The sequence below is a fragment of the Rhodamnia argentea genome, chromosome 6 (genome assembly GCF_020921035.1).
Source record: "Rhodamnia argentea isolate NSW1041297 chromosome 6, ASM2092103v1, whole genome shotgun sequence".
Classification (NCBI taxonomy): Eukaryota; Viridiplantae; Streptophyta; class Magnoliopsida; order Myrtales; family Myrtaceae; genus Rhodamnia; species Rhodamnia argentea.
In genome coordinates this window covers 6034328-6060845 of record NC_063155.1, presented here as the reverse complement: position 1 = coordinate 6060845, position 26518 = coordinate 6034328, and the positions used below count along the sequence as shown (strand labels likewise).

Here is a 26518-nt window from a genome sequence, read left to right as displayed (position 1 = left end):
ATTTGATGGCGGTGGAGTAACGTGGAATATTCTGGAGGAACGTGGAATATTTTTGGAGTAACGTGGAATATTCTGGAGTGACGTGGAATATTCCGGAGTGACGTGGAATATTTCTGGAGTAACGTGGAATATTCTGAAGTGATGTGGAATATTTTGGAGTGACGTGGAATATTTCTTGAGTAACGTGGAAATTTTCGGAGTAATGTGGATATTTATATTATGGCCAGATGTGTTAAAAACGTGCCCTGGAGCACGTAGAATATTTTATTGTTAGGCTGAGGCGTGAAACGCCGAGAGGGGAGTAACGTAGAATATTTGAGAAGGTGTGAGAATTTTCAGAGAAAGAGTGGAATTTTCTGGAATTTAATTGGAGAATTTTTGGGTAGCGCAAGAAAGAGTTGTTGGAAATTGTTGCTCGCCTAGTTTGTGTCTGGAGGCACTAGCGACCCGATCTAGGGTTAGAGATTTTCCCTCTTGAGATTTTATCTCACCCCGTCGTGGGTTCGTTGTTTTTCAGACCTTTTGCCTCAAGTATGAATGACTCGCCTCAAAGGTTCGGTATTCCCCGAGGTCATGGTACCGGGAGAAGATGGGGAGGTTGTAGAGCCATCGGATGCGGAACAGCCACCTGAGCTTGACGAGGATGAGTTGGAGACGAGAGATGATATAGTACCGGATAGCGAGGACGAGGCCTAGGGTAGTTGGCCTCTTGGATTTTGCTGGCTGTTTTATTTTAGATGTATAGTAGGCTTCGATCACGTAATCTTTTTGTTCTAGTGGTCATAGGATTGTACAGTGGCCTCCGAAGCCGTAGGTTTGGAAAATTGTACATAACGTGTGGATATGTATATAAGTTTGTTTTTACCGTCCCAAGTCATTGTGATGTTAATTGTTTCTGTACGGGGATTTGTTTTTGCTTCCGCATGAATTTGTTGGCCTTTGGATCCTGGAGAACTGTACATAAGCGTGGCCGGGTGGGATGTTGACGAGCTCGCGGGGTTCGGGTCGTGACATCCCCGTTTGGAGTGGTATCAGAGCAAGGTCAGCTCGATCAAATGAGATTGAGACTTGGAGTAATAAGGAGTGATGACTTGGGGACGATTAGATACTGGGACCCTTAGGATAAGGCATTGATTTCTGAATCTTGAGGATTATAGGCTTGAACTTGTATTGTATTCTAATGGTTCTAGTATCGTTTTGTTTTAGTGGTAAATTTGGGTGATGATATTATTGAGGTTTATAAGTGAGCAAGCAGGAAATTGAGGAGTCATAAGTACGAATTTTGAGGGTGTACATGTGGTTGAGGCTAATAGACGATTGCTTTTGAGTGAAGGGTCGGTTGGATTATATGACTATGATTATGGTTTGTCAATGACTCAACTTGAAGAATATGCTAGAACATAGGCAATTGATCTATGAGACGTAACAGTCATTGGTGGAATTAGAGATCTTTTGTGGATAAGAATCGATCCGGAAGCGACTATGGTACGTCGAGTAACGAGGACAATCATGCGGTGCAGGTGTTTGTAGCATTAAAATGAAAGTCGAGGGATGTGCATGCGTGAGCTTATCACTATCAGACCTAATAAACTGTTGATTGGTATGGGACAAGTTGACGGGATACCTATAAACCGTAATGAAGCATGGTATGGGACATGTGGAACGGGGCTTCCTCCGTAGATGTATGACTTGGGACAACCTGCAACGACCGGGTCCGATGAGGGCGGGGAGTGATCGCCGGGACAGAGAGGTCCGGACAAGGAGCGGCTCCTGATAGGCTTCTAAGATATCAAGGAAGCGGGAATGACCCGGGCCATAAATTGAAAGGGAAAGTCTAGGTATCAGGTTAAGTTTGATCTTGATTAAGAGACGTGTTGCACTGAGTTGATCCTCAAGGTGAAATTTCAAAATTTGCTTGGCATTTGTGATGGCGCACGGGATTGGCATGATTAATGGCTTCATGCTGGGCGGTGGATGCCGTTATGTAGTTGGCATCATGTGATTATTGTGGCAAAGGTCTAACCGAGAGGTTAGACGGCGTGTGGGGTTCATACCCCGTTGAACTGGTATCTTCCGAAAGTGTGATAGTCTATTGTGTTCGTATTAGAGGAACAGGTGCCTTTATAGTTAAAGTATGAGCGATTGACTCACTTAAGTAATGTCTTGAATGATTGCTTGATGTTGGCCTGGTTGAGGCATGCCTAGTAATTGGTGGTTGATTGCTGGTGAGAGATAATGAGATGAGCAACTTGTAACTACTAGACTCAAGTATATGACTTAAGTCTTCAATTCCTAGAGGGAATTGTAGTGGTTCAAGTGCCATAAGAACCTGATGAGGTCGAACAACCAGAGTATGGTCACTAGAGGAGCACATGGCTCGAGTATGCAAAATATGAGAAGATCCAAGAACCGAAAGGAATCATGATAAGTGAGTAAAGATGAACCACGAGAGTATGAGCGCTGGAAGAACGTTTGGCCCGAGCTTGTAAGTTGTGCGAGACCCTAGAGTTGAAGGGGGTCAAGAGAACCTTGAGAGGAATTTGAAATTCGATGGGTAGGCGACTCAAGAAGGAGCTGCCGTTGTTGCCCAAAGCAGATAAGACTCTCTTGTTGATTGTGTTGTTAGCAAAGTAAATGGTAGAGATCATGGGAAAGACGATAGAGAATGGAAAAGAAAATCGTTTGAAAGAAAGCTTGTGGAAGGATGCATAAGAGTGAGATTGATTAAGTTTGATGGAGAGTAAATTTAAAACTGTCTTTCTCTGGTTTGGGGATTGTGTAAGGAAACCTCCGAGGTTCCGGGTGTACGGATGAAAAGAAAGTGACCCTGGCAGTTACTAACCTTAAGAGGCCGTCGATCATTAGTGAAAGATCACTAAAGGAAGGGTTTTTCCTTGAAGGCATGATATATGCCTGGATTGTCTTCGCCAAGTTGTCCAATGGAAAGTACCTTTCTAAGGTTACTCAAAAACAAGGATTGTCTGAACTTTAATAGCTTTGCAAAGATCTGAAGGCGATCCACCAATACGAGACAAAGTTCTCGAAGCTGTCTACGTGTACTAAGGGTGGTCAAGGACCCTTTGAACGAAACGTGAAGTTCGTGACGGGATTGAAATTCGAAAGTCTTATGACTAGTTGTTACCCTAATTCTAAGGAATGATAATGGGTCATAATGAATGAAGTGGATGATCGGAAGAGGAATAAGCAAGAGAATTTTCGTTCATGGATTGCGAGTAAGGGAATTTCACTTATGGAGCACAGAATGTACCGGGGAGGAATGGCTATTACCTTGGCAGAGAGCCCGTAATGAAAGATTGACGTTTCTTCCCTGTCACGGGGAAAAATTATGGAAAAAGTTATGTCAATAGTCTGACTTTGTTGATTTATATACGATTGAGTGAGGTTGAATCGGGACCACTAGAAGTGGTATTGCGAATTATCATCCTAAAGGATAGGGCGTCGTTTTTAAAGGGCGATTGGATCATGAGATGGTCGTTAATGGAAAGGAAAGGAAATGGACTTGATAATCCTAATTACCCACAGTGCTTATGGACGGAGGAGTAAGCAAAAAGGGGTACCGGGATTGTAACCGCAAGGTGAATTGATTTAATCAATTAAGATATACAAGGTATGGATGTGCGGAGACCGAGGAAAAACCTCGACTCCTTTGAACCTTGTCACTAAAGATGACCGGGTTACTAGAAAATAATGTCAAGTATGGGGGCATCTAAATCTTGGAGTAAGAACACCGCTTTTGGCGTGGACTCCAAGGACAAAGTGGATTTGAAGTAGAAAAAAATGCCACTGAAGTGTATAGTTTCCTTCATAGGGTAAGAGACCCTAATGTGGAAGGAAGAGAAAGTTCTAATTGTCATGGCATTAAGATTGAACATCTAGATCGAGAAAGAAGACGCAGAACTCAAATGATTTCCGTAAAATTATTCTAAGGAGCTGTCTTGTAGACAATGTTGAATTCCGGGAAATGTCGATGTTCGGTTAAATGAATGAAATGGGGATAAGATTGCATTAGCTGGTTGTGGAACCAAGAGATTGAGGCACCGATGCTTCCCGAGGAAAGAGTGACAAAGATGAATAAAATGCGGCATGGTCTAACTAGAAATCAGTAAAGACAGAGAGCCAAAGTATAAGCTATCAAGTGGATGGTACGAATGACAGTTTAAACGAATCGACACCTGGTAGCAAGAGCTGACAATAGTCGGATTGTGTATCCAAGGAATAATTGAATTAATTGTTACCGTCTTTAGAGACGATGATTGGACTCGTTTAAGGAGTCACGAGAAGCATGATCCCGAGGAAACAATCATAGTATGCTAAGTGTGAAGAGTGCGAGTTTTGGGTCTAATAAGGTGAAATTCATTGGTTGTGTGAAGTCCGAGAGAGGGGATCCCTATGAATCCTTCAGGAGTAAAAAAAAAAAGGTGATGATGGATCGACTAAGGCCGATGTGAGTTATTGAAATTTGAAGTTTCCTGAAATTGATGGATTGTCATAGACGGATCGTAGGAAGATTCCCCACAAGAATTATTCCATTGATGAAAAGGACTAAGGACGAGACGTAGCGCGAATGGATGAAACCGTTTATGAAAATGAGAGCGTTGCTTGTGCAAGGAATGACCTCGCAACTATATGAACTACAAGAGTTAGAAATATTGACTGCACCAAAGGGAACCGAAAGAAAAGTCATGATTGCGATGCCCTTATCGCTAAGGAATGGTGAATTAGGTAGCAGAGGCATACAATTGAAAATTGAGCATCTTGCATTTGGCAACGAAAGGACAGACCTCACCTCGAGGAATAAGAGATTCAACTTCTAAATTGGAAGTTTACCAATTGACTAGTTTGATGGCTACTTGAAGCATCAAGCCCGAAGGTTAGAAAGGAATTGAGATGTGGCGATGAATGGACCCGGACTTCTAAGGGTCATGGAAACGAATAGAATAAGGAGGAAATCCAGACTTCTGAGTACTTGGAAAAGAAATCTCGAAGTTGAGGATAGAAACCTTGAAGTTCAATAGACGAGTGTACGAGTTCAATAGTGGAGAGGAATCTAAAGATATGACCTCATCGAAATTTGAGGGGAGAATTACGGTGTCCAATGGAATGGACTGAATGTTGGATCGGTCTTACATGTGGTCAAGGATGAGACATGCCGGCCAGGAAGAGGCGTGACCTTGAAAATCGAAAGATTACTATGATCGTTGAAGGTTTTCAAATGGAATTAAGAGCAGATTACTATGAAAGTAATCTTAAACTTGCTTAAGGAGTCGAGAAGGTTACGACTCGATTTGGATAATAGAGGTCAAGTTGATAAAGGCCATGAGTCTTATGCAATGCTTTGGAAAGACCTTTAGTCCAGAATTAGAAAAGATGGATTGTAGTAAGGTATGCATGTTATTCTTGGACCAATAGACAATTGAAGAGGTGATTTGAATACTCGAGGGCATGCTACCAATTGATTTTGCGAATGTCAAAAGGGAAGAGGAAGGTGAACACAGTGGAGGACCAAAGAAAACAAGTTTTGAAGGATGAAAACCATTGCTGTTAAGGACGTTATCGAAGTGTCAAGTGACGACAAGAACTACTTTGGGAAGCGTAGTAGTGATGAGGCGTCGGTACCCCATAAGACGAGATGATTGGAGGATTGCAAATTTCGAGGACGAAATTTTTGTAAGGGGGAAAGAATTGTGACATCCTGAATTCCGACCTACTTTCGAAGCTTTGAATAAATGAAAGGTCTTATTGATGTATTTCAGTCTAATCTCACTCGGAGTTGATCCCTCTCGAGCAGACTAACCAAATGGGAATGGCTAGCTAGGAAAATCAAGTACGTAGACCTAAGAACTCGATCCCGGATTGACTCTTTGGCCATGAAAATTGTCGAGGGAATATTCCGGACCAATATAGGCCGATCCTAGAATGATTAAGGAACGATTTGGATAATACCCTACGCTTGGATCACGGGTGATTCCGTTTGACCTCGTATGGGTTCCGAACGTCCCTAAATTATTTTCTAACGATCGTGTCCATCGGGACTAGTGATTGACCCTCGCAATTGAATGACAACCAAGGTCGTCATGGCTCGAGTAATTCTTAAACGTGATTTTAATCACGGGTCGATACGCGTAGCTCCTAAAAGCCGCCCGTTAGTTTGAGATACGTTGAAAATTCTATTGATCGAGATTGATCGCGAATCGAGCTTCAGAATTTGACGTCGGACCTTCAAGGGTTTCAATAAATAAAATTTTGGACGTTTCCTCATCCCGTGTGAAATTCCTTCACGGTTCGCCCCAAAGAGGTTCAGGAAAAATTATATTTGGACTGGATATGGGAAAGGACCCATTTGCCCTAGAAAAATATCCCATTTTTCACTTGGAACGAAGGGTATTTTGGTCATTTCCCCTTTTGGCCGAGATTGACTAGTCAATGAGGGGAGATAATTATTATTTTCTCTTGATTTGTGGGCATAATTAATTATTATTAACCTATATTAATTATTATATTGGCATCTTCTTCTTCATTATCCAAAGACTCTCTCTCTCTCTCTCTCTAGCTCACTTTCTCTCTACCTCACTCTCCCTCTCCCTCTCCCTCACTTGGCCGAACACCCTCTCTCTCACCCTCCATTGCCGAAAATTCTTCAAGCCTTCTTTGGTATCGCTTTGGAGCGCTTGGAGTCGCTAGATCGTCGCCAAGTCGCCGGCCGTGCAAGGATCGCCGGAGTCGCCGATTGGTTCGGGCTTTTCCTCAACCGTTCAACGGACGTTTTTGCGAGTTTTTGAGGTAGGATTGTTTCTAAACCTAAATTAGGTGGTTAGGTTGCTAAAAGACCATGAAATTGTGAATTTTTGATGAAGAAAAGTGTTGGATTTGAGCTTGTGGAGGGGCTGGACGAAAATTGCAGATTTGAGGGGGAGAGAAAGCTTGTTCTTGCATGAATAGTAAAGTCAAGAAGATAATAGTGGTCAAAGTTTAACTATGGTTACTTTATGCCCTAACTAGAGTTACTTTATGCTATTGTTTAATCATGGTTAGGTTAGTATTTGACTCTAGTTAGTTTTTGAACCATGGTTAGTTAAAATATTAACTAGGGTTACTTTTATGTGACATAAAGTCGTTATGCCACGGTGCTAATTAAATGTGACATTATTATAGTATAGTACTATGGTTGTGAATTAATTAATTATGTTAGAAAATTATTATTGTTCGGCCGTGATAAATTTCCACGTTAGTATAATTTTAGTGGCGCGTGATTTATATATTGCTACGTTAGCGTAATATGGTCGCATGGCGTGGATTGAATACTATGGTAGCATAAATTGATCGGGTAGTCTGGATTAATTCTTGGATTAGTATGAATTAATCGGGTGATCCCGAATTACTAATTCTCTAACGTGAGTGAATCACGTGGTTCCGAAGTATTCTAAGAGAATGTGAGGGTCGTATTCAATCAAGTCGTCTGAGGCCAAAGTGAGCCGTATTCGTCCGATTGTCTGAGATCGAGAATGAGAAGGTCGTATTCAATCAAGTCGTCTGAGGCCAAAGTGAGCCGTATTCGTCTGATTGTCCGAGACCGAGAAAGTATGATGGTCGTATTCAATCAAGTCGTCCGAGGCCAAAGTGAGCCGTATTCGTCTGATTGTCCGAGATCGAGAATGAGAAGGTCGTATTCAATCAAGTCGTCCGAGGCCAAAGTGAGCCGTATTCGTCCGATTGTCCGAGACCGAGAAAGTATGATGGTCGTATTCAATCAAGTCGTCCGAGGCCAAAGTGAGCCGTATTCGTCCGATTGTCCGAGACCGAGAAAGTAAGAAAGTCGTGTTCAATTAAGTCGTCCGAGACCAAAGTGAGTCGTGTTCGACTAATTGTCCGAGACTTGATCCGGTCGTGTTCCTATGTGTCCGAGACCGAGATCCGTGGGTCGTATTCCTATGTGTCCGAGACCCGGGTATATGTATAGAGCCGTGTTCCATAAAGGTCCGAGGCTCAATGTTATGAACTTATTTGATGGCGGTGGAGTAACGTGGAATATTCTGGAGGAACGTGGAATATTTTTGGAGTAACGTGGAATATTCTGGAGTGACGTGGAATATTCTGGAGTGACGTGGAATATTTCTGGAGTAACGTGGAATATTCTGAAGTGATGTGGAATATTTTGGAGTGACGTGGAATATTTCTTGAGTAACGTGGAAATTTTCGGAGTAATGTGGATATTTATATTATGGCCAGATGTGTTAAAAACGTGCCCTGGAGCACGTAGAATATTTTATTGTTAGACCGAGGCGTGAAACGCCGAGAGGGGAGTAACGTAGAATATTTGAGAAGGTGTGAGAATTTTCAGAGAAAGAGTGGAATTTTCTGGAATTTAATTGGAGAATTTTTGGGTAGCGCAAGAAAGAGTTGTTGGAAATTGTTGCTCGCCTAGTTTGTGTCTGGAGGCACTAGCGACCCGATCTAGGGTTAGAGATTTTCCTACTGAGATTTTATCTCACCCCGTCGTGGGTTCGTTGTTTTTCAGACCTTTTGCCTCAAGTATGAATGACTCGCCTCAAAGGTTCGGTATTCCCCGAGGTCATGGTACCGGGAGAAGATGGGGAGGTTGTAGAGCCATCGGATGCGGAACAGCCACCTGAGCTTGACGAGGATGAGTTGGAGACGAGAGATGATATAGTACCGGATAGCGAGGACGAGGCCTAGGGTAGTTGGCCTCTTGGATTTTGCTGGCTGTTTTATTTTAGATGTATAGTAGGCTTCGATCACGTAATCTTTTTGTTCTAGTGGTCATAGGATTGTACAGTGGCCTCCGAAGCCGTAGGTTTGGAAAATTGTACATAACGTGTGGATATGTATATAAGTTTGTTTTTACCGTCCCAAGTCATTGTGATGTTAATTGTTTCTGTACGGGGATTTGTTTTTGCTTCCGCATGAATTTGTTGGCCTTTGGATCCTGGAGAACTGTACATAAGCGTGGCCGGGTGGGATGTTGACGAGCTCGCGGGGTTCGGGTCGTGACAGGAACCATGGAGCTAACATAATAACCCCTCATTCTCATGGTCTTCAATGGAGTCTTGTCCATCAAACAACTAGCTTTTTCAAGCTAGTAGCTTCAATGGACGGATCACGGTGTTATCTTCATGATTAAGAATCTGCATTACCATTCCAAACATAATGCATTTAGTTTTTTTTTTTTTTCAAACTAAGGCTCTGTTTGTTTTGTGAAAAATATTTTTCCCAATTTCCGGTGTTTGGGGGGCAGAAAATGAGCGGTCAACGGAAAATATTTTCCGGTCAACAAAAAAACCTTCTAAAACTAAGGAAAATGATTTCCTCATTTTGAGAAGAGGAAAATATTTTCCACACTTTTCATTCCTCCTCTCTTTCAACTATTTTTTCTTTTTAATTATTTTTTCTTTCTTTTCGTTTTTTATTTTTCGGGTAAAATTTATTTTTTAATTACTTTCTTTATTTTTTTATTTTTTCATCTTTTTTTCTTTATTTATTTTTTAGTATTCCTTCTTCTCCATCGGCTGGTCGCCGGCCATGGCCTGGCTCCGGCCTCGAGTAAGGAAAGCTATAGCAAGGATAAGAGCCGTGACGTCCGTCATGAACTCCTCGTGCTCCATGCGAAGCTCGGCGGCGGACTCGCCACGCAGGACGATGTCGGCCTTCTTGGTCTTGAGGCTCACCACCTTGACGTAGTTGACGTCGACGAGCGGGTTCGCGAGGCACTCGACGGCTGATTCCAAGTCGCCGCCAAGGGTGGCCTCTAGGAGGCACTGTGAGACCTCCGCGGTGTAGCCAACGGGGACTACTTGCTTCCCAGTGAACGCTGGTAGCATCGAGGGCCGGAGCAGCGCCAAAGCTCCGAGCACCGTCGACGGGGACAAAAAGTGTTCCTTGCAGTGTGATTCTCGTGATACCACTACAGGCTAGGCTATTCTCATGTTCTCCTACGAGAGAACTACGAGGAGGGTCCGAAAGGATAGAAACCGACCTCGAGATGTACTTCTAGTGCTACTGCTTCATGGAATTTATCATCAAGGACCAGGCTATATGACCTGAAGTATATAGCTTGCTTTTACTTTAGTTTTGTCAATTTCCTTACCAAACGGCGAAAAACATTTTTCGGAACTCTTTCAAGTTTTTGCCAAACATCGGAAAATGAAATCATTTTCTTGGAAAATGACTTCCCGGAAAACATTTTCTAGAAAGGTCATATTTTCCATGAAACAAACGGAGCATAAATTGACAAATATTTGCAATGAATGCATCATCCAAATTAGGTACGCGGTGAGGAAAAAGTGTGTCCAAGGCTTGCATGACAATGGTACACATAGTAAGGTTCTGTGGTGGCGTCGAACAGATAGGGCGCATCGTTCTCGACCAAGTTGAACTTGACCACGACCGTTGTTTGGTACCGGGGCTCGATCTTCACCGTCTTCTTCCATGTTCTTACGTAGGAAGGGATTTGGAGCAATTTTCCCTTCGCGTGGCCCCCGTCATGTTGCACGCGATCGCGTCGTTCTTCTCTGTCATGCACGACTTGAAGCTGTCCAAATCCAACAACTCTTGCACTTTGATTGCTTGAAACGTCGCGAGATGAATGTGCAGCTGATGGTTGTCCTCCATCAAGTTGATCACCTCCCATGTCACGCGGCTAGGGCTTTTTTTTCCAAATTACACTAAATAAAAAAATTACCAAAATAGCTTTAAAAAAAACATATTTACTAGTTTGGTGTCCGCTTGGCGGTCATGGTGCCGATCGGGCCGACCGGGCTGCCCACAGTCGTATGACGCCGAGTGGAAGCCCGGCCTTTTTAAAAAAAAAATTCGTAATTTTTTTTGCGTTTTTAATAACGATTATTTTATTTATATATTTTTTTCTTTTGAAGCTTATTTTTATAAAGTGATTATCAATAATTAATTAAGATATATAATTAATAAATAATTTGATATTTATGTAATTAATTAAGAATATTCATAAAATAAAAGTGTTGAGATATATAAAAAAATGTAATTTTCATAATAGATAATAATCGTTAACCCCAATGGCATCTACTAACGATATTGTCTTCCTACATGACCTCCTGTTCCGCAATCGGGTTCTCTTCGATGATCGACATGTCTAGTATTGTACTGAGGAGGACTAGGATCCGGCTAAGGAAGATGTGTAGATGATGAAGATATATATCGTGAAAATATGGATGCCTAGACGGTACCTATCATACTGTAGGAAACCCTAGATAAAAATGGGGAGAAATCGAATTCATACGAAGCGGGAGAAGGAGCTGGAGTCTCCGACGGTGAATTGTCAGGAAATGCAAAACTAGATCTCTTGAAAAATGGGGCGGCAACCTGGGCGAATCCCGCATGGAAACCTGTTTGGCCTAATCCTGGAGTGAAACCCGGAATGAAATTTGTCGTATGATACTAAAAGGTGTAAGGGATGACATCGCCAACTACATGAGCTCGAGGAGTCATCCAGGTCGACCGAATATGCTTAGGTGGGTCGTTATCATGAGGGCCAACGGGTGCTGCTGTAGTTACTGGTTGGGGTGGTGGCATCATTGTTAGTCGCCTCTTCTCATTCCGGGCGTATAGCATTGCCCTAGCTATCCTCCTCACATCCGCCCAAGTCCGACGAGATGGACGTGAATTTGTTATATGTAAGATTTGTTCGACGCTATCACCCTAGTAATGATATCATAAGTAACAAAAGTTATCAAATGCCAATAACTTATGTTACTAAAATATAATTAATGAATTAAATTGAAAGTATTTGTACGAACCATTGAATCCATTGCAGCTCCCGTAATAGAAATCCACTTCCGTGTATGTCTGACGAACTACTCCATATATTCCGAATGAAAGTGAAGTTCCTCCGTTGCGGGATCGGTATGGACTATATATTCGATATGTCTGTCCCACATAGCGATTCATCATCCGTATTTAGTTGCCCAATCCTTCCCAACTGGCCTATTGTCAATATCATGCAAGGCTTTGTGATCGCCAGGAGGAGTATGTATTTGCTGCTACATACCAAACCGGCGAAATACTCGGTCTAGATAATGCCACTCAATTATCTAGAAACAGATGAGTGGGACACGAGCCCTCCAAATATCTTGTTTTTATAGGCAGTAATACGGTAGAGTTTCTAGAATATCATCGGCGTAGGGCTCCCAACGTATGTGTGGGGACCTCCATTGCATTTCGACCTTGACTCTTACTGCATAAACAAAACACATTCAATTTTCATATATTATATGCACTAGAAAGAATTAATGACGCACGAACCGAAAATGCAATAGATCACATACCGACTACCGAAAGGTGCATCTACTAAAGGAACATCAATCATTAGGGATGGGGAGATACATTTGAAGCGCTTCCACACCTAAATCTGTAGTACATGTAGGGTATCGCCCATTTGCTTCGCTTCTAGGTCGGTTGCTCGGTATAGCTCCCGATACAACCATGCAAGTGATGTTGAGTCCCAACCGTACTGCGTAAGGACGTTGAGATTTGCCGGTAGTGGAAGAAATAACAAACTAACTCGGGCACCTGATTTGTCCTCGAAAATAGATCTTCCTAGCGGACGGAGAATGAATGCCCTAGCATGCTGTACTATGGTGACCTCATCGGCTTCCGCCGGAAGATCTTCAAAGCGTTGTCTCAACCAGCTTAAACTTATCTGCGTGCCATGCAACCGGGTTAGGTAAGCACCAAGTAGATCATCACGGACAGTAGCCCAATTCACATTAGTAGGGCAAGTAACTGCACGTCCATCTATGGGAAGCCCTGTAAGCACCGCAATATCCTGCAGCGTGATCGTGTATTCACCTTCCGGCATAGAGAAGGATGGGTCTTAGGTCTCCATCGCTCGACCAATGCAGTAATTAAATGCCAATCAAGTTGTACAAATCCCATCATATAAACGCCGTAAAATCTCGAAGCTTGTAGATACGAGACTATGCTCTGATCAAGTTCACTTATGTGTAGCATCGTTCACTGACATCTAAGGGCTTCAATCGGATGTATTTGTGAAATGTGACATGAACAGTTAGTTGCAATTTTGATAATGCTGTTACAAATGACAAATCAACTGCTAAATTCTTCATTTACCTTAGCGTTACGTATAGCCTAAGGTCTATGTCGGACTTGCCCAATAAGTAGTGAACCATCCTCTCTTCCGTATATGACTCGGATCCGATACTAATGGCAGCTCGCCAGGTTTAAGCTGGTAATCAAGATGCCCTAACGGATGAAACATGTATTGATAGCACTGAAGGGTTTTATCTAACATATACCATTCATCTACGTACGATCCGTAATCAATGCCATACGCTTGACATGCTGTAATTACGTGTGGATATGGGATTTTCAGCTCTTGAAATTTCCCACATGTACACATTCGCAAGTCTAGGCGTACTATGTATTTGTGGCCTCATAAACCCCTAGATCCGTCACGTCCAATTTTCATTTCGAAAACCTTGCTATTAGAGTCGAAACATGTCACTGCATGCCTATTTACTTTTTGACTATTGTGCTCGAGCGTGGCATCCGCAAGTTGCGTATATTCCCACTCATTGTCTTTCTGCACTCTATACATCGTTCTTCTCGTATTAAAATAGTGAACCAATTAGTAGAATATCTTGTCCACTATAGCTACTATTGGCAGACCACGAAAACCCTTCAGCATCCCATTGACCGATTCAACTAAATTTGTTGTCATCGATCCATATCTCCTCCCTTCATCATAAGCCTTTGTCCATTTTTATCTTGGAATCTGATTGCACTATGCAACTGTGGCTGGATCGAACCCCCTAATTTGGGTCATGATTTGATCGAACTTCCGCCGTTGGTTCTCGTAAGCTGTACATTATAACAATAATTAGTACTTCGCACTCAAATTAATGAACACGTATTTTTTTGAAATTTATAAATTCGAGAATTTACCTGCCATCTCAGCAAGTCTTTTGCCTTCGGCATTTTTGAATTGTTTATTGTAGTTGCTGACAACGTGCCGAATGCAATATCTATGGTGGTTATGTAGAGGATGCCAACGTGCTGTCTCCATTGCTCGTTGAATCCCGATATGTCTGTCCGATATTACACAAATATCATCTCTCCTAGTGACACATCTCAACAACAGATTCATAAACCAAGTCCAATTGTTAATACTTTCCCAATGGACTATAACAAATGCTAACGGAAAATTATGATTGTTGTCATCAAGTGAGGCCGCACAAAGGAGCGTTCCTTGGTATTTTCCGTACAAAAATGTACCATCAATAAATATCACAGGATGACAACTTGCGAAGCCTTTAATTGTCTGCTTGAAAGTCCAAAATATCTGGTTGAAAATCGTGCAGCCCCGATCTAGGTTGATGTGATCATCGATCACAAAATGCGAACATGGATTCCGGCTCTCCATTTCGATCATCCACGTCCTCAACCTACCGTATGACTCATCCCAACCTCCAAATTATTTGACAATTGCCATTTGTTTGACCTTTCGTGTTTTGCGGTAAGTAGGTTCGAAGTCCAGCTTGTCTTGAATCTTATCTGTCGGTGCCTTGATTTTGATATCAGGTTGGGCGACGACTATTGCTTCTATTTGGCTATAGAGGTACTTTTGGTCAAGGTGCCGATGATCTCGTGACATTTACGGATTACTGCATGTATGTAGCCTATTGTACTTACTTATTTTTCAAAACATGCCACTCGATTTAGCAATCGCGTAGAGCCTCCAACCACACGGTTCATTTGGATTACCACATTTTATCACATATTCTATTTTCTTTGTCAAATAATTGCGAAAATTTTGATTTCTCCTAAGGGAGTACTTTTTCGTAGCCAACTGTACCGTGTCTCCTAATGGAAACAACATGCCAACATCAAATTCTTTTGATGGATCAAATAACATACGGCCCGACTTGACTCTTGTATCGTCTTGCATCATGTTAAAGTCGATATCCGAATAAGGCGGTAGATGTACCAACCGCAAAATGGGATTACTGCATTGGGTATTGTAGTAAGCTTCCATATTGTCACATCCGACATCTTCTTCATCACTGTCATCGGTGTCCATCCAAGGATCATCTTCTTCATCACCAGCATCATCATCGTTATCATCATTATCATAATTATCATCGGATTGCACGTATTGATTATGCGGACCATCGTCATCTTCACCAACATTCGAACTTTCCTCAGCTGAATCATCTCTCATTTGGTGTTTAGCTACATTTGCATAAAACCGTAAAAATCACGTAGTACCAGCCTAAAGTGCAAATTGTTGGATCATCCTAACTGTAGCATCATCATGTACCTCCGTAAGGTCATATGTAACACAATCGCGTGTTACAACCGGATATTTATACACCACTGTTTGAATATACTGGTTTCCTGTTATATTCAACGCGTTCTCGCTCGAAGCATGTAACTCATCAAATGTCGATATGTTTGCAATCCCGAACATGATAGATTGTTCGCCTTCGTAATCAATTCCATATTCAATTCGTACTATTGTACCTCCCCGATTCACAATCGCAGAAGATGTGTATGACATTTTGCTAAATAAATAAATTAGAAATTATTTTGCACCTATAATTTGGTAAATATTGTCCCGTATACGTTAAAAAATTAACATTACCACTATCAATATATCAAATGAAATAAATATCTTAGTATAGCCCTAACGGCTTAGAGAACGTGTGAACAAAAAAAATCCAAAATCGTCCATGGCTAGTTGATTGTGGCCATTTCTTATTTTTTAGGATTTTTTTCAATTTTTTTGAGAGACAATTTGCCAAAATCATAATTTTTTTAAAAGTCGTTGGCCAAAATACCTTGAATAGTCCATGCCCAGTTGATTGTGGCCATTTCCTATTTTTTGAGATTGTTTTTAATTTTTTTGAGAGACAATTTGTTAGAAGGGAAAAATCATCATTTTTTTAAAGTCGTCGGCCAAAATACTCAAAATCTTCCATGGCCAGATGATTGTGCCCATTTCCTTTTTTTTGGGATTTTTATAATTTTTTTGGGAGAAAACTTGGCAGAAGGGCAAAATAGTCATTTTTTTAAAGTTGTCGGCCAAAATACCCAAAATCATCCATGACCAGTTGCTTGTGGCCATTTCCTATTTTTTGAAATTTTTTACAATTTTCTTGGGAGACAATTTGCCACAAGGGCAAAATCAATATTTTTTTAAAGTTGTCGGAAAAAATCCATTGAATCATCTATGGCCAGTTGATTGTGGTCATTTCCTATTTTATGGAAGTTTTTACAATTTTCTTGAGAGACAATTTTCGAAAGGGCAAAATACTTATTTTTTTAAAATTCGTCGATCAAAATACACTGAATCGTCCATGGCCAGTTGATTGTGGCCATTTCCTATTTTTTGAGATTTTTATAATTTTTTTGCGAGACAATTTGTCAGAAGGGCAAAATAATCATTTTTTTAAAGTCGTCGTCTAAAATACCCAAAATCGTCCATGCCAGTTGATAGTGACTATTTCCTATTTTTTGGGATTTTTTATAATTTTTTTGAGAGACAATTTGCCGGAAGGGTAAGATCATCATTTTTTTAAAGTCATCGGTCAAAATACCCAAAATCGTCCATGGCCGATTGACTGTGGTTATTCCCTAATTTTTGGGATTTTTACAAATTTTTTGAGAGACAATTTGCCAGGAGGGCAAAATCGTCATTTTCTTAAGTCGCCGGCCAAAATTCCCAAAATAGTCCATGGCCGATTGATTGTGGCAATTTCCTATTTTTTCAAAATTTTTAATTTCTATATTTTTAATCAATTTTCTATTTTCTAATATTTGAATTTTGAAATTTTTAAAAACATATTTTTTGGGCTGCCCCCGCTTCTCGAGCTATCCGATCACCTTTTTTTTTTTTTTTCCTAAAAATTCATTTTACACTCCTAAATTTCTTTTTCATATTTTGAAAATCGTCAAAATAAATATGGACATAGTTGCAAAAATGAGTCCCAAAAAATTTGTTTTTACGAGATTAGGGTGATTTTTTTATTTACCTAAATTCGTAAACATTATAACTATTGAGGGCACAAATAATAATCAAATAAATAAACAATACTTTTGAAACTGCAAAAAATAACTATAACGAAATTTACCTCGAACTATTGAGGGTAAGCACGTGCCGAATAAAGAGCTTAAACTATCAAGAGAAAGCACCGAGTAAGGAGGCTGCCTTTGCTTTTGTCTCAACTTTTGAAAAATAAAAAAGTCCCAATTTAATTTAAACATGACGAAAATATTAGCAATAAAATAAAAACACTAACAACCTATAATAACATCAATAAAGGCACCCGAGGGGAGGGGGATCTCCTTCAACAAACAAATGAGGCCGATGAATAGTAAGAGCGAGAAAAACTAAACGATAATAATGAAAGGATGTCCGAGAGAGAGGGCGTTTTGAGGCAAGACGAGGGAGGATTCTCTGAGAAAAACTTCGTGAGCTGTGTGAGGGAGAGTGCAAGAGGAGAAAGGGCTCTGAGAGTGCGAGGAGAGGGTGAGTTTTCACTTCTGAAGAGCTTTTGAGCGGAGAGGAGAGCTTTTGTGGAGATGAGAGTTTTTGCGGAGAGAAGGGCTTCTGAGCGGAGAGCCTTCGGCTTTGCTTTAAACAAAGCCGTAGGCTCTGTAATGCTCGTGAAGATGCTGCAGCACCTTTGCGGGCGCTTGTACTAGCACCTGATTAAAGGCGCTGGTATGCCTTCAAATTGGTTGGGCCCCCCTTCGCTCAGCAGTTTAACTACCGAGCGGGTGGTCCCCACCGGAAAGACAAGAACGGGTGGGGGCTCCGACCGGAGGCAGCAGACTGCTCATAGTAGTCCGCTACCCTTTCTTGCTCGGCATTGTCGGTGTCGAGCGGGGGGGACTCGGTGGTTGGAGCGCCGAGCAGGCCCTCGCTTGGAGTTTTAAATGTTGAGCGGGACCCGGTCGACATTATGCCCGCCAAGCAGACTCCAAACTGGTAAATATATATTTTTTAAAACTATTTTGGTAATTTTTTTCTTGTAATTTCGAAAAAAGCCCCTCGGGGCTACCGATTTTCGGGGCCTCGATCGCCGGATCCATCAGTCTCTTCCCGTTTATGTACAAATGGGTTGGTTCTCCGGTTGTGCTCACATATTCATACAGCACTATGTACCTATGATCATTTCATCAATTGATCGAATGATCAAGGAAATAAAGATTGATCTTTACATGTGTTAAGAATCCCATGCATCGACATACAATTCAATTTAAGTGAATACCTCTTAACAACTGGTTTTTGGGTCGTTGAGTAGACCTTCAAAGATGGTGGTACACGGGATCTGTCCGGCGGGTTAGCGTTTCCCGACAATACCACGAACTTCATTACTTCCCCGTTCAGCTTGTCAACCAAACTGCCACCGGGATAAGGGCGCGGCGCGCCGTTCTTGAGCATTACTTCCTCCGCCTCTGTCGTGGAGAAGTCGATGACGACATCTATGGTTTTCGACAGAGCTAAGTGGATCGATTTGGTGGTCACCGGCGATGGCAAATAAGACGCATCCGAAGCGACCATGATGAATGACAAGCCACTGGTCAATGATAACTTGTGGAAGCGCGTGTTGCAGGAATTGATGATGTGGAATCGATATCTCCTACGTTGGACCTCGAGGTAGGGCCAAGCTTTGCCGTTGATTATGATGGCGTCACCGAAGTACTCCGGCTGCCACTGCAGGTGTATGCTAGGGTTGTCTCCGGTGGAGTTCATGTGCAGCGATCCGTCCTTGGTGAAACTCCGATCGAATACCATCAGATGCCAGGCGAAATCAGGCCCTGACGGGAGATCGAGCCCCACGTCCAACGCCGGATTGTGGACTAGGTAGGCACTGATCAGACCACCTAGGAGGTTAACGCGATTCAGGCCGAGCGCGTGATCTTGGTACCAAAGATTTCCGGCATGTTGCACGTTCGGATACGTGTAGGTCTTGTGAGTCCACTTCAGACCGATCTCGTGAAAATGCGAGGTGTACCATGTGAGAGAGCTGCTGTCCGAGTCCGGAGGCTGGACTCCGCCGTGGAGATGGACGACTGTGGGGACGCCGCCGTGCTCAAGGATGGCCATGGGGACGGTGGGGTCCCACGGCAGGATGTGGGATCTAGGGAGGAAATTGAGCCACGTCACCGAGGTGGGGACGCCTTGAAGTACTTCGATGGTTGGACTGGGCACGGTCGCAGTTACAGCAGATGTACCATAGGCGAAGACAGTAGTGGCCGGTAAATCTCGATGAAATTTGTGTACATAGATATAAAAACCATAAAACAGATAATATAATTAATGATGTCAATTTAGAAAATTTATTAAGAATAATAATAATGTAACGAAGACTTACCGTATTACTTATTAATAACTATTTCAATTACAAGTTAGGGTCATTACCAAGCTCGGGGTCAATGGTCAACGTTCATAGATAGCATATAGCATACAACTAAAAAAATTGCTATTGCCTTCGGATGTTATTAAGCTAATAATTCTTCTTTTGCCAATAAATCTCGAAAGAAAAGAGAAATTTAAGGCTCTATCACCCGACAAGTCGATTCAAAGACACCGTGCGAAGCACATGTCGACGACGCAGGAGTCGAAGATCCGATGATTCAACCCAGGCGCGGGATGCTACTATACAACCTTACTCGATGGTAGTTATCTGAAGATGACGTGGAGTCTACCTTTCCTACCATTATTCCCTCAAGTTAAGAGAAAATATTTTTTTTTTCCTTCATCCCAAGAAATACCTTCGAATTTTACGTCATAGAGTTCGGACGAAACAATTTAAGGGCTTCACTCAGGTCCCCGGAAAACGAATGCTTTGGAAAAAAAAATTCTAGATCGTTTGTATGACTTGAATAATTAGTCATTGAAAAGTATCTTTATTATTGAAAATAATTTATATCTCAACATATTCATGGATAATGAAAATATTTTTCATTCATTCATTTTTGTAAGCGATGCATATAATCACCTTTAAGAAAATATTTTTCCGAATCATTCATTTTTCGCGAAACAAATATAGCCTAAGGCTTACCCATTTCTTCCCGTACATGCCAATAGTAAGATTTCGGGGAGAAGCAAACCATCGCGCCTGGAGTAACCACAGAGCCTTGGCGTTTGAGGGAGATTGTCCACGAACATGTCCAATGAAGCTGCTATCTTATGAAGGGTCGCCCCCATGATCGGTGGCGGCGGGACTTCGTGCTTAGATGTACCTTGACCTTTGAAACTCGAGAAAGATGCCAACATGATCAATAACTTGATTTCCATTCTTCACTAATCTTCGTCGTCACTGAAAAAGAGATTGAATTAAGAAGATTAAAGTTGCACACATTGTGATGATACGTGTACTTAGGTCTTGGTTTTTCATATACCGACTTTCAATCTACTATTAACTTGAATTGCAAACGAAATCTCAATAGAGCGATGTTTTCCTCCAACCACCCTTATGATTGATGGGTAGCACAATCGTGGACATCACCTATGTTATGTCTAGTAAATTTTGCATGCGAGTGATGCCGATAGCTTGTAACTCACCGGTCAGAAGGGTGGTTCAAGGAAAATGTTGAAAGTATGACTCGAGTTTGAGCTTGAACCTAAATTTGAATGTTTCGAATCAAATATTTTGCGGATGTCCGAATCCAACAAAGCTGCGTTGGAGGATTTGGCTACTGAAACGGGAAATTTGAACATGGACTTTGATATGCACTCGGACTCAGTCAACATTCGTGATCCAATAAAAGGAAACGAAATAAAAGAATAAGAGGAAATAAAAGCAAAAAAAAGATCTTGGTTTTTTTATTGGTAGAATTCTAATAGATATCCTATGCATGGGGTCTCCTGTTCACGCTCGAAGTTCAAATATTGATATAAATGCACGATGGCTAAGGATAATGATGGATTCGTCTTGTTGTGCCTATCATGCATGTATATATATGCGAGTAACAACGTCGGGAAGAACGAAGTCTTGAAGCGCCGATTTATGATCGAGTGCTTGGCAAGGGTTTTTCTTCATGGATTTTGTTCACGGAATTGCATTAAGAATTCAAGTATTGAAGTCGATGAAATCTTGAGGTAAGATTTGTGTAATTCATTTGCGAGATTGAGATATTATTTCGTTAGGAATTGGGCCCTAAACACTGTGTGCGTTCTTGGATGTAATTGAGACTTGAAAAACACCGAGAGTGTTTGAGTTACTCGAGTTTGTCTTGTAATCTCCGTGTATCGCTTGATCTATAGTGGCATTTATTGCTGCTCTCCTCGTGGACGTAGGTCCCTATGACCGAATCACGTACATCCGGCGTCCGATTTATTTTCTTGTTCTGTCTATTTATTGTTCGATCGCTTGTCCCATGCAACAATTAGTATCAGAGCTAAGCTTGTTGAGATGAAGTGAATCGATGGCGACAGAAGAAATAAAAGTAAAAATCGACAAATTTGAGGGGAAGGACTTTGGTTTCTGGAAGATGCATATGAAGACTATCTATATCGGATGAAGTTACACTTGCCCTTGTTTGGGGAGAAACCGGAGACGATGAAGCAAGCTGATTGGGAATTGCTGGATAGACGAGCGCCGGGTGTTATGCGACCGACGTTGGCTCATAACGTCGCGTTTAATATCGTCGAAGAGAAGACCACTATGGGTTCGATGAAAGCCATGTCGGACATGTACGAGAAGCCCTCTGTAATCAACAAGGTCTATTTGATGCGACGTTTGTTTAATTTAAAGATGAGCGATGGTGCGACAATTGCTAATCATATCAATGAATTCAATGTGATTGTTAGTCAATTGAGTTCAGTTGATATTGACTTTGAAGATGAGGTATGTGTTTTGATTCTATTATCCTCATTGCCCGATAGCTGGAATACTACCGTTACTACTATAAGTAATTCTTCCGGGTCAACAAGTTTGACGTTTGATGGTATTCGAGATTTGATTTTAAGTGAGGACATTCGTAGAATCTAGCGATTACGTATATACTGCTTTAGTAGGTGAAAATAGAGGAAGAACCGATACTCGTGGTAGTAGAAGTAATATGAACTCAAATAGACGCAATCGGTTTAGAACCTGGTGGTGCTACCGTTGGAATTGCGGCAATGGGGCATCTTAGAAGGAATTCCTTAAAGCTGAAAAATGAAACGGGTAAGGGAATTAAAGTTAAATCTACGGATGATGTTGCAACCGTAGCTGATAATTCTAATGGCGTCGATAGGGTCTTGTCAACTTCGTCATTTGATGGATGGATTATGGATTTTGGTTGTTCTTTTCATGCTACACCAAATAGGAACTGGTTTGCTACTTATCGGTGCACGAATAGTAGTAAAGTACAGTTGGGGAACAACACCGAATGCGATATTGTGAGTGTTGGTGATGTTAAAATCAGAATGCATGATGGTATTATGAGGACATTGATTGGAGTAAGATACGTTCCAGAATTGAAAAAAAAACTTAATTTCCTTGGGAACCCTAGATTCAGCTGGATGCAGGTATTCTTCACAAGGTGGAATTCCGAAGGTTGTTCGAGGTGCCCCGTTGATAATGAAAGGAATCAAGCATGGTGGCCTGTATGAACTTCAAGGTGAGACATTGAGAGGTTTTGCTCCAAAGACGTCGGCATGTGTTCGAGAGTATAACAATTGCTCGAGGAAGACCTGGGTGTCCGTGCCGATATACAAGTTTGATACTGTTGTCGGGAATATGCGGTTGAGAGTTTTGATCGAGGTGGAGACCGCTAAGTCAATCAAGCATGCACGAACCGACAGTAGTATGAAGTCATGCTTGACGCTGGTAAATAAATTCTGCATGACAAAGGACATAGTGAAACACCGCACTAGTGCCGGTAGACCACAACGGTTTGTAGAATTGATGAGCGGAACATTACTAGAGACAGCTCGTAAAATAATCTCTAGTGTTAGTATGTCTAAGAGAATTCTGGCGGATGCGCTTAATATGGCGAGCTACCCGGTGAACAAATCTCCATTGACTGCGATCGGATATCGGACTCCCGAAGAAGTATGGTCAGGTAACGTTGCTGATTATTCTACTTTAGAATGTTTGGTTGCCCGTGTTATTATCGAGTAAGTGATGGTAAGCTCGATGTGAGGGCAAGGTGCATATTCCATGGCTATGCACGAGGTGAGTGGGGTTATCGGTTGTGGTGGCCGAATATAAATTCACCTGTTTGCGGTAGAGAAGTTACCTTTGACGAGTCTCCAGTACTTTAGGGTAGGAGTGTTTGTGGCGGTATAAATACGGATCTTGATGGTGTCCAGCTTGAGGTGGAGTTGCAACCAGAAACTCCCGAGGCAGCGGGTACTAGCGAAGTAATCGACATATATGGTGCTTATAGCGAGGTGGAGCTTATAGAGCCAACGGTTGCTGTAATCGCTGATATTGACAAGGTACGTATTCGATTTTCTGATAGATATAAATGCAATGAAGGTTTTGCTTTATACGTGATTAAGGAGCTTGTATCAGAAAGTCCTTGCGAAGCGATTAAAAGTACATGTGGAGTTGGTATTCTGATGAGGTACTCGGTTATGGCGAAGTTCAAGCGCGGCTTGAAGTTAGATGATGTCTATGGCGGTTGAGCCATGGGGGCTGTGGGGGAGTAGCGATGATGTTCAAATATTTAGCAAAACGATTGTGACTTGGCTCAAAGTCGAGCCAAGGTGGAGATTGTTGAAAATATGCCTCGAGTTTGAGTCCGAAGCTAAATCAGTATGTTTCGAATCATATATTTTACGAATGTCCGAATCCAGCAAAATATAATCCAAAGCTGCGTTAGAGGATTTGGCTATTGAAACGGGAAATTTGAACATGGACTTTGATATGCACTCGGACTTAGTCAACGTGCGTGATCCAATAAAAAGAAACGAAATAAAAGAATAAGAGGAAATAAAAGCAAAAAAAAGATCTTGGTTTTTTTATTGGTAGAATTCTAATAGATATCCTGTGCATGGGTATCCTGTTCACGCTCGAAGTTCAAATATGATATAAATGCACGGTGGCTAAGGATAATGATGGATTCGTCTTTTTGTGCCTATCATGCATGTATATATATGCGAGTAACAACGTCGGGAAGAACGAAGGCTTGAAGCGCCCATTTATGATCGAGTGCTTGGCAAGGGTTTTTCTTCATGGATTTTGCTCGTAGAATTACATCAAGAATTCAAGTGTCGAAGTCGATTAAATCTTGAGGTTAGATTTGTGTAATTTTTTTGCGAGATTGAGAGATTATTTCGGTAGGAATTGAGGGCTAAACACTGTGTATGCTCTTAAATGTAATTGAGGCTTGGAAAATACTGAGAGTGTTTGAGCTACTCGAGTTTAGTTTGTAATCTCCGTGTATCGCTTGATCTATAGTGGCATTCGTTGCTGCTCTCCCCGTGGATGTAGGTTTCTACGACCGAAGCACATACATCCGGTGTCCGATTTATTTTCTTGTTCTGTCTATTTATTGTTAGATCGCTTGTCCCACACAATAGAAAATATAGTCCATCTCGTAATTCTCTAGAAAATACACGTCAAGCTAGGCTACTATGCTCTCATGGAAATAAAATTAAACCCTAAACATAGGAAACCAACCCTTAGTCACAATCCACATATGTAGCAGAACCGAACCTACGCGACTCGACCCGATCCGAATGACTCCCCTAGCCAAAGTTGCACTCGGCAAACAGAGCAAGATCGACATCAATCTAACTTGGCTAGTCAGATTGACGAACTTGCCCTCGGATTGAAAATAACTCACCTATATAATTGCGAGAAAGAGAACCCTCTTGAGAATGAATGCATAATACAAATGCAAATGCTATGGAGGGAGAGGGACAAGGAATTGAGAGCGTGTGGTAACTCATGTACGCATTTATACACTTTGAAAGCCACTGGTCTTTGTAATCCTTGCTTGGACAACAGGATCAATTAGATTTGACCCGGCCTTTTGATTTTGTTAGATGCGTACTTGGGTAGTTCCCATTGTTGCAATTGGTACGTCAAAAAAAAAAACTAGGGTTTCCTTATATTGTCGTTGAAAAGCAACTCAATTACGACAACATTCGAGTGTTCTACGGAAAGTGCTAGGGAAAAGTGTCAAAAAAATCATAAACCTATTTTGTCGGTGCCAATTCAATTTTAAACCATTTAATTGTGCCAATTTAGTCCTAAACCTTTAGCATTTGCGCCGATTGAGTCAAACTATAAAAGCCATCTGACATCTAAGGGGCGCTGCCCCTTGGAGACCCCGCTGGGATAGCTTCCCTATACCCTTGCTCGCTCATAGAAGAGCGGGACTCTCGTGTTTTCCTATTAATGGGGAGTATAAATCACATTCCAAAGCAAGTAACTATTTATGGGCCCAAGTTCAAATTACCAATAAAATATGAGCTCAAACTATAAAAGCCCTAACATCTAAGGGGCGCTGCTCCTTGGAGACCCCCGCGAGGACAGCTTTCCTATACGGAGCGGGAGTCCCATGCCTTTCTATCGATGGGGAATATAAACCACATTCCAAAACCAATTATGTTCAGGGGATATCATGAATCAAGAAAAGAAGATATGCTACGTCAGCAATATTAAAGTGTGGTTAATCGGGGTTAGTGTTTTTAATTCATCCTTTTAGTCGGATTATGAATAGTATTTGTCACTGACCGATTGATGGGATTTAGTCGATTGTCTAGTCGAGTGATTAGGTAGATGATAGCCGAGTAGATTCCTAATGTTTATGTGCACGTATATTCGTAGGATCTGTGGCTCCTAGCCTATTCTTGACTTACCACCTATAGTTGCTTTCTTACTTTTGCCAAAATTATGTATTCTTGATTAATTTTGATCGGGCATGATTGAATTTTCTTGATGAAGCCATAAGGTTCTGTAAATAACAAAATCTTTTTCACGAATTTCTTTAACCTATAATTTAACACATTCATTTTGATACCACAGTTAGTCCAAATCTTGTTTAAATACAAAGACAGCTACTTATTCACAATTTATAGCTTACATTGTATTTTTACATATGTTATTGGTCGAACATTTGACCAATAACAAGTGGGTCACATTCTGATCTATATCGATTGAGCTGATTGATATTTGTGATATTTTATGATGTCGTTGCCAACTACTCTAAAAATTTAATAGTGACATGAGATTAAAATGTGAAAATACATGATAGGGCATGATATTTAGAACGAGAATCTCCTATTCTAATACTATGAACTACTATTGAATATTCTAAAATTATTAGATGAAGGAGAAGATAATATTTAAATGATTTAACATCACTAAGTGAGTCGTGGGCAAACTTCTATAGAAATACCAAGTTAATGCTACTTTTTACAAGAAAAGTGTCAAAAAAGTTATTAATCTATTGTATTAGTGTCAATTTTGTCATAAACCTTTTAATAGTATCAATTTAGTCCTAATTTTTTTTTTGTTTATGCTAATTGAGTCAA

The 26518-nt window shown here is 41.3% G+C and overlaps 1 pseudogene; it reads right to left on the bottom strand.

Moving 5' to 3' along the window:
- Positions 1-9110: 9110 nt before the first annotated feature.
- On the bottom strand, positions 9111-20338 carry LOC115741292 (annotated as a pseudogene).
- Between the last annotated feature and the right edge of the window lie 6180 nt (positions 20339-26518).